General features: G+C 32.1%; 1 protein-coding gene across 5 annotated transcripts in view; it reads left to right on the top strand.

The window, feature by feature from the left end:
• mnb (minibrain) overlaps nucleotides 1-17,133 on the top strand; it is a 401,856-nt gene that overhangs the window by 375,610 nt on the left and 9,113 nt on the right. The window contains exon 8 of one of the 5 annotated variants that reach the window (XR_011332949.1): nucleotides 4,814-4,910. The exons of the other annotated variants lie outside the window; for them this stretch is intronic. The gene's annotated coding sequence lies outside the window, so the exon portion shown is untranslated. The remainder of the gene's footprint in view (nucleotides 1-4,813; nucleotides 4,911-17,133) is intronic. 5 annotated transcript variants of the gene reach the window in all.

Below are 17,133 nucleotides of genomic sequence, written 5' to 3'. Positions count from 1 at the left end.
TCAATATAGTAATAATTATAAATTGGAAACTTAACACTGCAATTTCACCTAAATTGCACTGTTAATTATTGTTTTTAAATATTTGCAAAAATTAAGTAAACACTACAACTCCACTAAAGTTAATGCATTTCGTGATGCATGTAACATTAAGGAAGCCGTTTGTTTTAAGTTCGCATTTATAGACTGGAGGGGGGGGGGGGGAACAGACGTATATCACGGCCTGCTGGAGTATAGTAAACACAGAAAACATTTTAAAGCAACAATGTTGAAGATAGATATTTTTGTTTTCCAAAATTGCCGTCATTGAACAGAAACCAAGATGGAGATTTCATTGCAACTAATTAGAAATTCCTCTTTCAGGTATGTAATAAACGATCTTCGCACAAAATAATGTACGATATACGAGCGGTATGTTTTCTTTCAATTGCCGGAAATTAAAAAAGCTCAACTACGTTTCGCTTTCTCAAACTTTTCCTCGAACATGAAAACTTCAACATACCGCTCTTGTAACACATATTACTATATCAGTATTCTCGATAAATAAAAGACGTGGTTTTAGAGCTTGGGAACAAACTGGCCCTAACCCTCTGCTAATAATTACATGGCCAAATATACAAATGTTATTGATGTAACATAATACGTACATGTTAATCTGGGGAAGTGCCATGGGTTTGGAGATGCAAGCAGCAGCAATAACAGTGGGGGGGGGGCACCATTTTCTGGGACTCACTGTATTATAGTATATTGGCAATATATTGGTATTTAAAAATAATGAGACATTTATTAATTGCAGTGTAATGTTTTATATTTGGATTCTTTCGTTGGTGTTTAGTAGTTAGTAGTTAAGAAAGTGTTTTCAAAATTGATTGCAACTTACAACTGGAATGAAGGTATGAAAGTGAAACTGGAACTTTGATGGTGTATTTTTTATATTGTATCAGTCATTAAGCTGTATTGAACACTTAATTTCTATTAATATTTCGATTTTCTCACAACTGACGAAGTTTTCATACAAGTGCAATATATTGCGTCTTTTAACTTGCATAATAAGTAATATTTTTATTTGAAAGTAAGAATGTGCTATTAAATCGCATACATTAGAATAATATGACGTTTGATTGTTTTAAGTAAAGGTGAGAGTGATGGTGTTTTGTGGTATTTATATAATGCACAAGGTGTATGTGCTTGCTATGCTTAGTGTTTTTTTATGGTGCTGTTTCAGAACTTTCATATGGCCTAGAGAACCATACAAATTATGTAAATACATCACATACGCATTAAATATATTTTTATCCTCAAATTTAAAGTTTTTGGGATTTTTTAAATACTTTGATTTGTTAAAAGTTTCATTACAAACAAATGCATGCACCAAAACATTGTCTGTAATTTTTTAATCCCTTGATGATTCATTTTCATCGTGAGGAGTTAAAATCTACTGTGGCTCTATTATGTTGAAGTTCACAAACAATAAAATCTGGGAAGTACAAGCAATTAAATTATTTTAACATAGATGGATCTTTTCTCGAATACTGCGTACATAATATTGCAGGTTTCCAGATTGTTAAATGTTGTGAAATGAAATATTTTGTATGACTCCCTAGGCTGGCTTATAGCTGTCTTACTTCAGTACATTTCTTGAGTTTTTGTTTATTATAACAGTATCACATTGTTGCAAAGATTTTGGTGTTGGCCACGTATGAATGAATAGTAATCCTAATTCATGTTTTGTATTTTAACTTGCTAGATTCTAACACAGTTACTAATGATCTCAGCAATGGTAATGTGATTAAAGCAACAAATATTATTCAGAAAATGTAAATAGACGAGCATTTCGAGAACTCGAAAGTCTAACAGTATTATATTTCTTTTTACAATAACTGTATTAGTAGGAACAGTTCCTTTCTAATTGTTATTTGTAAGTTAAACTTCACAAGTATATTAACAACCCAAGAACCAGTGGTAACAAGAAGTTTATCATTCAGTAAAGTTTTAGATATTTAAAAGAACATAAAAAGATTAGGGTTTGACTCAAGAAAACCGGAATGCAGTATTAATTCAGTTATGAGACATATCAGGATAGTATAATCGTTAACATGTAACTGTATTTATTCATCAAGAATAAATGAACCATAAACCAGTTTATGTTTGCGTAATGTTCAGAGATATAAAAAAATCCATATTAGTAACCTTCCAGTAAATGAATATGCCAATTCTCATAAATATAATTCTTTTTTGAATTTCAGTTCCACTTCTTGTTTGATGGACGTATCTGCCTAATTGTTATTTATTAGAATTTTCTTTACACATAACTCTACAAAGATCCCATGTCATAGCTGCATGGTCTAAGGCGATATGCATTGGAGTAATGCTATGGATTGAGTGCTGATCCTCACAGAGGAAGAAATTTTGTCATGAAATTTCAATCAGTGTATGTGACTGATGCCCACCCAGCACCGTGGTTAATTTGAGGATCTGCAGTGTTCTTCCCTCAAAGGAAATGCTTATTATTATGGATATAAATAAGTCCATAGAGAAATGATACATAATGAAACTGTATACTGTAAGGTGGAAGTAATGTGAACCGGAAAAGAAGTTAGAAATAACAGTCAAGACAGTACGATATCAATAGCAAATTCACATCTATTCTGCCAAACTGCTATGGATTTCTGTGGTGTTAAGGGAATAAAAGAGCTTGTAATATCTTTTAAATTCAACAAGATGTTGCTTTTCTCTAAAAGAAGTTTGACTGACGCATTGATAAAATATTGTATTTAAACTAATTTGAAATGTTCTAATTTTTCCGCATCACCCATCTGGTTAAAATTGAAACACTCCAATTTTACCTACTCATTATAAGAAAATCAGCAGTTTGTACTTAAAAATGATAATCTTTGTTTGTATTTCATATGAAAGTTTGTAATTCTCCATTTCAATTACTATTAAATAGTTACAAAATTTGATTTATAATGACTAAAAAAAATCTGTAGTACCGGTAACTAAAAAACAGAAGAATGAAACTAATATTGAAATAGAGAACAAAAAGACTTAACTAAGAAGTTCATTCAAATTACCACATAGTTTACCTTACCTGAGTCGCAATTAAGTATGTTCACATAATCGTCTGTTGCTTACACAAATTTGTTATGAAGTCGTTTAAGTCAAAAATATATTTCTGTTGCTTTAATTCGCATTACCAATCATTTACAGCTTAAGTTTGCAAGATTTGAGGATCATCTGCCATCTCTTCACTAATAAGTCATAAAATACCATTTCAGATCATTTACCATTTGTTAACCTTTCCTTCTGATGCTCTGCATAATCATCTTTGTCTCAAAGTTTTAAACTTCATACAATTCATTAGATATCTGCATACTTCATTTACCTTCCCTCTTTGAGATAGATAAGTTAAAAATTACCGACTTTTTCTGTGGGCACAAATAAAGGGTTAGCAAAATTTTAGTATATCTGTAGAAGACATTACATACCTTATAAAATACATGTTTGTTGAAACTCAAAATGACATGAAAAAAGTTTCATGTCAACAAAAAAATGGTTACTGAGATGAATTTTCTCACTACCTACCAGAGCAGCTTCAGTTACTGTCTTTTAAATACAGTAATTTCTTGGTTACCAGTAACAATTGATACAGGTTATCTGTAGCCTTACCTACACCAAGTACTTCAAGGTGTTGTTCGAGCTTCCTTGAAGCCATATATTACTCCGACTGTCTTATTCGTTATAATAAACAAGATACTAGTGCTCACAACATATTGAAAAATTATTTTAACTGATACTTAAGATTATCAGAACCTGGACCGTATTTCCTTTGGGCAAAATATGATAATTCAGAGCTAAGCATTGCAGTGTGTTCCTGTCAAGACTGATGCTTTATTTTGTATCAGACTTTTGCTAGAAATCTAAATATTTCTATTAAACATATGAAATGTACTCTATTTTTGTTTCTTGTTACCAGTATGTAAAATAATTTTTACACAACAAAGTTAAATTCTTAATATATTTTATGCCATAGAGTTTCTAAAAAAAAAAAATATGTCTTATAAATATAAATACAGTATTTTAGATCAAAAGTTTTAAATTAACCATTTTGTAAGTATAACTTAATATCAAAAGCATGAATACAGTCTATTATGAAATTTCATTTTTTGTTATTCACTTTTCTCTTAAAAAAATAATAATAATAAATTTCTGCATTTTTCTCAAGATAGTAGCTTTTAAATTCTGTTCGACTTTATTTATGTAGTTTAAATACAAAACATTATGCTTTTACTGTACCTGAAGATTTTGTATTTTCAGTAAATGGTACATTCATTACAACCTAAATTTATTAAAATGGAAGTAATTGTGATATGTATGCATATGCTTAATGAATTTTTTTACGTGTTTAATACATGCTGAAGTATCCAGTCTAGTCTATGGTATTTACTTATGACTCAGTATTCTGGTACTGCTCATAAAATACTACTTTATTTAACAAAATAATGAATATAATTTAATTTTAAAGCATGTCGAAGTGACAGCAATGAAGAAAATTTGTTATTTACTATCTCGATGTAGAACAAGATTTTGAGGAAATGAGTAGTTTGGAGGTTATCAGTCGCTTTAAAAAATTATTATTTAGAAGAACTTTAATTTTGTACATTTCCGAAGTTTAAGGAATATATTTAAATATTATTTATGATAAAGTCTCGTACAGAATAAAATATCAGTCTATTGATGCAGACCTTATAATAAGTCCAGATGCAAGAAAAGAAGAAGGATACAGTACATAACCTGCAAATGTTTTGATGTACAGATGTATTACCTGCTCAGTTTGTGACTCGATGACTAACTGTAAGCGGGGGCTCAGCTAGCGCTAATGGAGTTCCTCCACATACTTCCTAGTACCTCCAGTAAGTGGCCAGCCCAGCTGTGTGCTGGTAGAAAGCAATGGGACTGAATATGACATGGCAACATTGCATTATATGTGTATGAAACACAGTGGAACACATTTGCTTGATAAAGTTCTTTGTTCATTCAATTTCTATATTAATTTGCATTAAGGTAAACTAGCAAAGTTGCAGTACAGTGTAATTTCTCACTAACCTTTGTGAGCGTGATATTACATTTTATAACACTTTAGAAATACCATTATTAGCTTCCATTCTAGTATTAAGAAACTTGAAAAAACATACATTTTCATTCAAGAGTTATTAATTATTTTTCTCATAGGACACCCACAACAATTAATTTTAGAAACATTGGAGTTTTATCCTCATTCATCTCTTTCTCAGGAGAAAACCATTGCAATATTAGAACAATACTCGTAGTTACAGCTGTTAGTTAATTGATAAGTATCTACGTTTTAAAAGTTGAAGTAGGATTAGTTATATATGCCAAATGTATCTAATTGCTTATGGTCTTTTGTAGAAAATTATAAAATTATACGTTTACTACAGAACTAAATTTCTGAGATTAGATCTAAATCAGTTGATGCAGATTTGGGTCTCTTATCTTCCACTGTGATGTCACAAAAACAATTTTCTATATACATTGTTTTTATTAAATTGACTGTAGATTTTGTAATAGATTATAGCGGGTAGGTGGGAGAGCAGCTGTCCTTAGTTTGAAAATTTGTTTCTACTAATGTCATAGTGTAGGACAAAAAAGGACAATTCTCAGAACAGAGTAAAAATTATTTGGTTATCTTTTTGTAATATGAATTATGTTCATAAAGATTTTAAGCTTATATAGGTCATAGTTAGAGCACAACATTGAAGATGTTGATGAGAGTCATTGATGTATTAATAATATATTTATAAAAGACTTCTTTTATTTCTAAGAGCAAAATGTGACTCATTGAAAATATACAGTATACTTTAAAAAGTGACATATTTATCTACTTAAATAATGGCCATTTCTTCCACTCATTTTACTAAAACTTACTGTAAATTTCCTGGCAGCAATACTTCTTATAAATTTTAAATACATGGAGAAGGAAAGGTCAAAGTTATATGGTTGCTGTGAATAGTTCTGGTGTATGATTGTGTGTGACAGAAATTTATTCATGTGAATTGGTTGAGCATTATGTTGCCAGATCTAGTTGTCATGAAACATCTGTTTTTGTATAAATATTGTCACAAACAAACATCTGAAAGGGTTTAGTTCCAGTAATGGCAGTACCTTCTTTTAACTGAAGTTTTTTCATAGTTCACTTCCTTTGACAACCAGACGAGAGTTACATGGAACCATCTTGTAATAGAGCTGAGACATTCCCTTTCTGTTGTCATTATTCTCATTGTACAACATTATTTAATTACATACCTGTGGCTTGTCCCACAGTATTTAAAATCTTGACTGTTATTTAACAAACGTATTTTGTATTTTATCGCTTATTAAATTAATATTGTCATTAATTAAATTAATATACATTAGCTTTCACTTATGCATTTTTATTATTACTTTTGTCATTATATATTGAATTTATATCATTATATTGCAACAGGAAGTAAAGGACTTTCGTTTTACATATTCAAAATATCCACAATCATAAAGAAAGTGCTAGAGTCTTTTTCATTTTGACCAACACTTCAGAAAAGTATGCAAGTACTTACGACACTAAAATAACTCGATGTTACTAGCATACAGTAACTACACTATCACATATGTACTAAAATAAATTTCAGCGCTAAAAGTAATAATTGAAATTAATTAGCAAAATCAAAATATATAAGCACTTCAGTGATATACCAATACTGATGGACTAATTTTAACTACTGCTGTGTGGTGATGGTTAGCATGTCTGACCGTGAAACAAGCAGACCTGGGTTCAAAACCTGTTGAGTTTTTTTCCGGAGTTTTTCCTCAGCTCAATAAGAGCAAATGCTGGGTAACTTTCAGCACTGGACCCTGGACTCATTTCGCTGACATTATCACCTTCATCTCACTCAGACTCTAGATTGCCATCATCGTTGATACAGTGCCATAGAATAAACCAATTAAAAAAAAACTTAACTGAATTTTTTTTTTACCTAACATTGTGTCACACACTCTCTTCATAAAACTGTCAAGCACAATCTTTTGTCTCACTAAGATTAGTTCTCAAGCCCTTCATAGATTTTGTGAACTTAATTTACAAATTTTCAGCGTATCTGCCATCTTCTCCTAAGCAGCCAGTATGATTTACAAAGTTAAGTTGCTGAAGTGGTTAATCATAATTTAATTAGGAAGCATAGAGAACATAAAAAAGTTATTTTGAGACAGTTAATGAAAAAAAAAAAAATGGCAGCCTTAATATTATAGTGTAATGGCTTTGTTATATGCAGTGGTATTTCTAAAATTCGCGAGCAGACTTGCAGGCATTTATAAATGGAAATAAATGTAATCATTAACTGTGTAAATTAGAAGCTAGAGAAGAGATCATATTCAATTATTAAGGTGTTCCTTATGATTTTCGTTTGCCTTTTACATTCCAGTTTAATAAAAGAATTGAAATGCAATGTTAGAAACTTCTTAAAATACCAGTCATGTCATGTTGAGTCTTATTGTATTCTGCCCGTTCTTGGCTGAAATTGACAGACTAGAATCTGTGTACCTATGCACCCTTGTCGCTCTGCAGTCCCGTGAGCATCTGTGCACCTTAGAAAACATCATTAAATTAAATTTTAAACTTAAAATACTCGAGAAACTTATTAACAGTTGTGTTGGCATTGAAACACTAACTTTAGAATGAGTAATACAAGAATACAAATTATTGTACTTTGCTAAATAACTCTTCGAACAAATATAGGATAGCTAAGCATATGATTGTAATCCTGTAAGACCAAATACAGAATACCAAGCACATACCGAAGTGAAAGCGAAGATTTCTGTTCATTTACAAAGAAATCTTCATTTGCAAAAGGGAATTACTGTTGCGGTACTATTCATTTTTAGTTAAAAATTAGGTATTAGATTGAAGACTGAGAAATGTAAGTATACAGAGTAGTTATTAGGAAATATTTCCTTACATTTGTCTCTCTTTCGATCTTCCTATGTTCGTCTGTCTGTCTGTCGAGTTATCTATATGATCTATCTGTCTGTCTATCTATCTATCTATCTATCTATCTATCTATCTATCTATCTATCTATCTATCTATCTATCCATCCATCCATCCATCCATCCATCCATCCATCCATCCATCCATCCATCCATCCATCCATCCATCCATCCATCCATCCATCTATCCATCTATCTATCTATCTATCTATCTATCTATCTATCTATCTATCTATCTATCTATCTATCTATCTATCTATCTATCTATCTATCTATCTATCTATCTATCTATCTATCTATCTATCTATCTATCTATCTATCTCTCTCTCTATCTGACCTATCTATCTATCTATCTATCTATCTATCTATCTATCTATCTATCTATCTATCTATCTATCTATCTATCTATCTAATCTATCTATCTAATCTATCTAATCTATCTAATCTATCTATCTATCTATCTATCTATCTATCTATCTATCTATCTATCTATCTATCTATCTATCTATCTATCTATCTACCTACCTACCTACCTACCTACCTACCTACCTACCTACCTACCTACCTACCTACCTACCTACCTATCTATCTATCTATCTATCTATCTGACCTATCTATCTATCTATCTATCTATCTGTCTGTCTGTCTGTCTGTCTGTCTGTCTACCTACCTACCTATCTGTCTGTCTGTCTGTCTGTCTACCTACCTACCTACCTACCTACCTACCTATCTATCTATCTATCTATCTATCTATCTATCTATCTATCTATCTATCTATCTATCTATCTATCTATCTATCTATCTATCTATCCTTCACTTTCATGTCCATCTTTACTATCATTTCCACTGTGTTATCTCAGTAAGAGGAGTATGTTACAGTTAAGACCATAGTAGTGCAATATATCATTTTAGATAATAAAAACGGGAAGAGTAAATTAACCGGAATATTTTGGTTTCTCAGAATTGTGAAGTGTGAGTAAATATTGTAAAAACAGACTTTCACGCACACACATTCTAAAATATTATTTTAAGCGATTTTTAATTTGAAGTAATTATTTCTCAGATTTATGTTCAAATATGTTGCCATGTAAATAATGTGGAGGATTACTGAAAGGAATGATTTTTGGTACTTCCAGTAATAATTTGATGTTTACACTTATTTATCCCTTACTGACATCATTAACTTGGAAATGAGGTAATCTTTATTGCCTTTTATATGAATTGTTTGAAACAAGTTACCAGTATGAGATACGAAGTCATTCCATTTCTGTTTAAAAATAAATCTGGTGTATTTTACGCATTCAGTCATTATAAATAATTTGTGTTGAATCAAAGAATCCCTTACTTTGGAAAGCCACAATACCAGAACTTTGTGTGACTAGAGCAAGAAAATTAATCTTCACTTTATTTGTTAATATAACACTGAATTCTATTAGGAAAGACTAGATAAGAAGCTGAATGAAACATTAAAAAAAAAACCGCTGATCAATGCTTACATTTGAAATTCAGTTATTGTATTCATTTAAGCTGAAGTTAATTCGTCAAGAATAAATAAAAATTTGTTATGGAACTATGTAAAATTGTAAACAGTGATAGTTTAGATACTTCTTAGAGTTCGAACGAAATTTTAACTACTGTTATTTTGGTCAGTCTTGCTATGTGCAGCACTAACATCGAGTTGTTACTTTGAACTTACTACACTCCAGAAATGAGTAGTTACAAAATAATGTAGAGGGGATGGCAAGTTGCTGAATGTATTATATACATACAGTATTTATAGGCACGTTATTAAAGAAATTTCTTTTAAAGAATTTTTGCATTTCTCTTTCATTAATCCTCCATTAATAGAGAATTATCACATAATATAACAAACATTTACTATATATTGTTTTTATGTAATTAATACATTGACAAAACAGTAAAAGTAATCTGTTCTGACTCTAGTAGACTAAGACAACTCACTGATAATCTATTTTTCCACTGTTACGAAGAAATTCGATAAAGTTGTTTTTACATGTGAAACTTTTTAATGTATTAAAATTAGTAGAAATTAGTTTGTCAGAAAATATACAGATAAAATTAGTTGAAATAAGTGATCAGTGAACATTAGTGATTCAAGTGAATAACTATGAGGACAACTATGGAAGAGTTCAACTTAATGTAAACAATGTTGGGAATAATTAATAAGGAATTGAGAGAAGTGAGTGTTTAGTTAAATGAGATTAATAAGAATAAGATAGTAAATGGGAGACGGAAGGAATAAGTAGAAAAAGAAGGGAGGTGAGAGAAGTGGTAGAAAAGTTATCAGGATCATTTATATGTAATAGCCGGATGATAAAAAAAAACGTAAGCAGAATATGTAATTATCCAAGGAAGGGACGGCACTGTATACAGAAATATGAAGGGCCATCACGACCAATGTAAGCTGGTGGAATAAATACCTTATATTAAAATTAAGTTATAAGTTACTTCAAAAATAATTTGCAAAATTGATAGTTATCCCACAAGCAATAAAGTGAAGATATAAACTAACGTGTTTGTTCCAAACATTTATGATTGAATCACTTGAACTTAATTTCTATAACATATAGGCATTAGTAAATATAACTGAAAACTTTAGATATATTGCAAAAAAAAAAAAAAAAACATTCCTCCTAATGTGGATTATATTGGAATTAGTATGTACGTTCCGTGAATTAATAACACACAATATTATGGACAGACATTTGAAGACTAATTATAGTGCACAGTTGCTCACTGGATTATTTTAAAATAAAATTAATTTCAAAATTTTTCCCTGTTTGAAAAGAACAAATTCTTTCCTGTGAATGAGACTGTGGAAAATCTTTGTTTGCTCTTTGGTAGAGGAATGTTGATTCTTTCCCCTCCTCCCTACCACCCATTCACCTCCAGAATGAGTATCTAGAACTTGTCTACCCCCTCATCTTCACTCCATCTGTCACACTAAAACACTTGGTATTGGTAGACATTGTCCACTCTTCGGCACACTTCAAATGACTGCATCCCTTGAAGAGATAGCCCAAGTATCACAAAAATACTACTCTTCTAATCCTGGACCTAACATATCATTGTTACAGTAAGCACATAGTAATGTTACAAGATTAAGGACAAGTCATACTTTCATTTGTCTTTCCAGTTAGGAGGATCTTAAAAAAATTGTCTTAGGTTATAATATGGACATTATACAGGGTGATTCACAAAGAAGGGTCATCACTTTAAAGGTATGATTTTTGAAGCCACAGTTTGAATATACAAAATATGTTTATGTAAACATGGGTCTGATTACTAGCAATTATAGAACTGTGACTGTTTAATCCTCAAAAAACAGTGATACTTTCATTAGTCATTACTAGGGTTGCCAACTTTTTTGAAGAAAATACAGGAGATTAAGGAATCGACGAAATTTCACATAGAAAAATGGCAAATTATTCCGTTCAATTATTACAAAACAACTTTATTCTAATTTTGCCAGCTAGGCTTAAATTTAGAGTATTTTGAGACAGATTTTGTCTCGCGTAATAGTTTAAGTCGACTGCAGTTTGCAGCTCTGATTCGATTAGATGTGTCATGCTCATGTTTTTAAACATCTGTCCAATTATTGCTCATGAGATAAAACATCCTCTTTGTATGAGCATTACTGCTTGGTGTGCTTATAGCAGCACTAGCCAGTTTTTATTTGTTTATAATTTTAATATGGTTTGATTTTAAACAAGTGAGCATTAAAACCCATTTCTGGCAAGCATTACCTATAAAGACTGCACATTTCAATGCCTGTCTTGAACAACAGAATTAATCATATATACAATCATCATTCACGGCAAAATCAAATGTTTAGAATAAAAATTTTTACATTATGCAAAAATAAGAGAGAAAAATGCTTGAAGAGAAGAGAAATACGGGAGCCGGGAGACTGTTAAAAATTAGGGGCAAATACACAGGAGAGTTGGCAACCCCAATCATTACTCAAAATCAATTTTTGAAACTTACAGTCGAAAAATGTATGTTTATATTCACAGATACATACGTGCCTAGTGTTCTTGAAGCCAAAGTAGATCGATAGTCAGTTAGATATTAAAAAATGCAGTGTTCTGCTTCAATACACTTTTGTGATTAAGTTTGTCTGCAAAGACTATGTTTATACAGACAAGCCAGAGGGCAATCATTGCGTGTAAATGAATCTCAGGTAGAAAAACTTATCTGTGATACTGTTTGTGTTGTTCGGCCTGTGTGAAGTCTGGCAAGGCTTGAATTAATAATGCAGACAAACCAGTGCACATTTGAACCTGTAAAAGTGACAAAGACCACACTGCAGCAAATAGCACAGTCTTCTGCCTTCTACAATGACGGTGTGTTGTCTATGTCATATAAAATAGTGGATGCTTTTGCTCAGGATTCACAGATTTTTATATCTTTGAATTTATGAGTGAATTCATAGAATTGTATAGAACAGCATTTCTCAAACTATGGTCCGCGGACCACCTGTGGTCCTCAAGGTCTATCCTTGTGGTCCTTCAAAAAAGACAGGAAAAAAAAAAATAAAATTCAAACGAATTGCATATCACACTATAGCTTAAAATCTCAGAGTTTGGAAATGATACATAGCAATCGAATTTCACTTTTTCTCCCATTACTGCATTTTATGAAATTTATTATCCTACCCATCTATCGACTTCCCACTCTACTCTCAGAAACAAAAAAGGGATTTAAAGCACTATATACATGGTGTTTCTCGACATCTTTTCCCTGGACATCTGACGCCGCGCCTGTAACCCAGCCAGGGACCACCCAAATTCATAACAGAGGACCAAAGTATCGAACCTTAATTCAGTTTTAAAATATAAATATAGGCCTATTGGTATTAAAATATGCTACGAAAATGATAAACTTGCTTTCGAAGCGAACAAGAGCAAGGTGGTCCGCGGAACTGTTCTGACTTTAAAAAGTGATCCCCACTTCAGAAAAGTTTGAGAAACGCTGATACAGAACATTGCCAGCTGTTTGGAAAGTTAAGAGTAAAGAATATAGTGACCAGAATAAGAAAATCGCTGTATATGAAAAATTAATTTCCAAAGTGAAAGGAGTTGAATCTAATAAAGATCGTGACATCGTAGTTTTACTGTTAGCCTTTCATAAGGACTTATCAAGTTCCTCATTACTAGACACACTCAATTTTCGCAAATCAATTTTTCTCGAATTTCTGAGTCAGAGTTAAGATTGTTTTAAGCATGAAACAGGCTTCTTCTGCTACAGAACAAGTCTCTTTCATACCTAAAACAACTCTCTTAACTCAATTTGCAGAAATTCGTGAAAGAAATGATTCGCGAAAATTGGGTGTCCCTACTCATTACAGTACTTGTCTGCTTATAAACCATGTAACATGCCGCAAGAGTTCTAAGAATGTCTTTTCATTCATTGTTAAACCAGTCACCTTTTTCAAATTTGAGCTCCTTTAAAGATTTACATGAAAAATTGTTTAATGTTTTAGAAACTAGTCTTTGTCCATTCTGTTGTTAACTTCCAGAACAATAGCACTAGACTGCATAATCGTCTTATAAGCAAATTTACATACTTTGGTCATGAGAAAAATTTTTTAAGAACACACTGCACTCTCGGGCATTTAAATCAAGAAAGTGTGAAAACTGAATTGAGGGCAGAATGTGTAAAGGTGAAACAAACCGTGCAGATTGTTTGTGCATACATAATTTGCACTGACAAATCTGAGCGTGCGAAGTGCTCTTTATGCATGCTGTAATATCTGAAGTGCGATGGAGTAATGCCTCTCTTGTTTCCACTTTTGTGTCCAATCAAGTCATGATATAGGAAATTATATGGTGCCAAATAAATGGACATAGAACCTTAACCATTCAGATTGGACCCATGTTCATATAAACTTTCATTTTTCAACAACGCTTCAGAAATCATCTTTAAGTTTTGGCCTCTCTTTGTGAATCACTCTATGTGTCATATTGAACCATCAAATTCGAGATTTCAACATAAGTTACAGCTGAAGTAGAAGTTTTTGCACTTTTATATTAGGTACAGTTTACTTCCTAATAATATTAATTAATAAATAATTGCTGAATGTTATAAAAATAACATCATTTGAAGAATATAATAAAAATAACATCATTTGAAGAATATAGTATATGATCACTACTTAATGACAATTTGAAATTATAAATATTATTAATGAACTTGCTGTGCCATTGTCACTGTGTTTGGGATGCAGTCATAACTTCATCATACAACCAGGAAAGACTTCTTTTTTTTCATGCTGACAGTAGATAGTAACCATGCTTGTTGCATGTGAATCTTCTTATTTAATATTTACATTTTCCCGTTTTGTTTTGCCTTGAAAAAGGTAAAGTTATATGTTTGGTACATTTATGACCACATGAAGCATGTTTAATTAATTGTTTGACAATATTAATCAGTTTTAGATGGTACTAAACTTCATAAGGAATTTTTCTAATTTGAATAATTTTGGTTGTTGTTGAATTACATGAACTTTTAAACAAATAAGTTTCAAGTGAAGTGAAACGTACATAGGTTTCTACATCAACTTATTTGTAATGATATAAAAGTGAATTTCGGCTTACTTCTAAAATGAATGTGTGTTATCGAGTGTATAATTATTATGATCAATAGAAACTCAAGTTAATTTTCTGGAAATGTTTGCTGTGATAAGTGTATTTCATATCTTGTGTGACTTTTTTTTCTGAACAAGCATAGAACGTAAATAGTGCAGTTATTTTATTTGTTCATAAGGGGATTATGAGCAGCATTCCAAAAGCAATGAGAATGATTACGTCTTCGAAAACCAGCTGCATTCAGAAACTTGAGTGCACATTAAAAACTGTAATGCATTGTCAGTAATAGTTGTTTGATCAGATCTCTGACCAGCCAGCTACAATCAAGTTAAGGTGTAGATTTTAAAGTTCTGTGCTTTTGGAAGGGGCTAAGCTGACATTGAAAGTAGTTGGATAATAAAGAAAATCCCTAAAGGCTCTGTTTTATTACATACCCAAGTTTTTAGGTAACTTCGGTGATTTTTTAAGGCAGATGAACTGTAACTAGGGCACCTTCCATTTCTAAACAGAAGAAAACCTTCAGCTAATGTAGGAAATGCCCAAGAAAAATAGTCAGACTTTCCATACATCGATGATGTGTGTAATTTGAAGTTGTTCAAATTCCTGTCTTGTAAAATTGAAGAAAAAGAACTGAAGTTTACTGATTCGAATTGAGTTTTCACCACAACAGTGCACCGATTTATGGTTTGCAAGTCACTCATGATGTGAGTGTTGCAGTGTTGAAGTATCCAGATCCAATTATATATTGGATGTGATTTTTCTTGTTTGCCGAGATCATGAACACCTTAAAGCAAACATTCTCAAAAAGTTAATTTTTTTCCCTTCCGCCATGTTAATAATATCGAAACAAGTGCTTATATAAATTTTGGCCACTCGAGCGCAATTATAAGGGCTATGAAGAAAGTAAGTTTCCCTCGGGCTGTTTACAGAAAGAAAACACAATTTCATGGAAAGATTTATTGGAATAGATACAGCAAGTGTTCAGCCATTTTTCAACATATTCCCCATCGCAATTGAGACATTTGTCATACCATGGAATCAACTTTTGTATCTCTTTGTCGTAGAAGTCTGCTGCTTGGGATTGGAACCAGTGTGTGACAGCTGTCTGCACCTCTCTGTTGATCCTGTGGTATAGCAAATGTCTCAATTCCGATAGGGAATATGTTGAAAAATAGCTCAACAATGGTTGTATCTGTTCCAATAATTCTTTTCATGAAATTGTGTTTTCCTTCTGTAAACGGCTCCAGGGAAACTTATTTTCTGAAGGCCCTTGTAATTGCGCTCGAGTGGCCAAAATTTGTGTAAGCATTTGTTTTGACTCTATTAACATAGTGGAAGGAAAAAAAAAATAACTTTTTTATCTACCCCCATGCAAATGTTTGCTTGTTAGAGGATATCAGTTTAAGATTACCCTGAAAGAAATCTTCAAATCCGTGTTCGAAAAAATGACTAGTGCAGTGATACAAGTGCACATTGAAGGGAAAGTAGTTTGAAAGTTAGTAAGCTTAATAATTGCAAGTTGTAAAATTCTGTACTTTACCATAATGTCATCATTCTCATTACTTCCAGGATGCCCCTCATAATGTTCATTCATGACAGAATGATGTTTCATCCATTATAATTTTGGTTGCAGGTACAAGTGCCGCCTTTTTTTTTTTAAGCTTTACTTGAGTGTATAGTTATAATTATATTATGCACGTAATGGGAATGGCATATGTAATTGTATAGCATTCAGATTTTTTTTAACATTGTGAGATTCTGAAGTTTTCAAGCATGTTCAGTTAGTGATGAAAAGTCGCTGAAAGGTACTTACTTCATGTTGCTTTTCACTGTCAGAAGCCTGGCTGTGGCATTGCTGTCAGTAGCAAGAAACTAGGTAATTGTTTAATTCGTGTGATTTTAGAACAATTTAAAAAAAGTGGAAGCATTGAAATATCGTCACACAGTTAGTACCATATTTAATATAATACATTGTGATATGTAAGAGATTTGCTCTGTTAACCTTTTGTGCCTGAAGAATGAATCCCAGGAATATGCCGAAGTATCGGTACTGCATATACACCTATATACAGTGTGTCCCGTAGTATCACTACCACAAAGAAACCTGAATATCTCCTAAACTAATAGTGACAGAATAACTGGGCTTAGATTTTATGTTAGAAAAACTCACCAAGTTTCAGTAGATTTCTATATGTGTGCCTCTGGTGGTTGGGGAATCCATTGTCATCATCAGTGCGGGATAACACTGCATTAGCGAACTCGGTCCATCTAGGTTTGTCATTTCGCTGCAGCTTTTGCACAAGTTGGATTTTGCATGCTCTAAGTCACAATCTTTTATGGACAATATTGTGAACAGTCGACTTCGGAATACCCAGCTCTGAACTGGCCCGTCGAATTGATTTCCTTGGGCTGCGCTGAAATGCTCGCCTAACATCTTCAACTTTAGCTGCGGACACTGCTTTTTTGCCACTTTCCTTCTTCCTTAAC

The sequence above is a fragment of the Periplaneta americana genome, chromosome 7 (assembly GCF_040183065.1).
Source record: "Periplaneta americana isolate PAMFEO1 chromosome 7, P.americana_PAMFEO1_priV1, whole genome shotgun sequence".
NCBI classification, from domain to species: Eukaryota; Metazoa; Arthropoda; class Insecta; order Blattodea; family Blattidae; genus Periplaneta; species Periplaneta americana.
The sequence above is the reverse complement of the archived record's forward strand: the minus strand, read 5'-3'. Positions and strand labels throughout refer to the sequence as shown.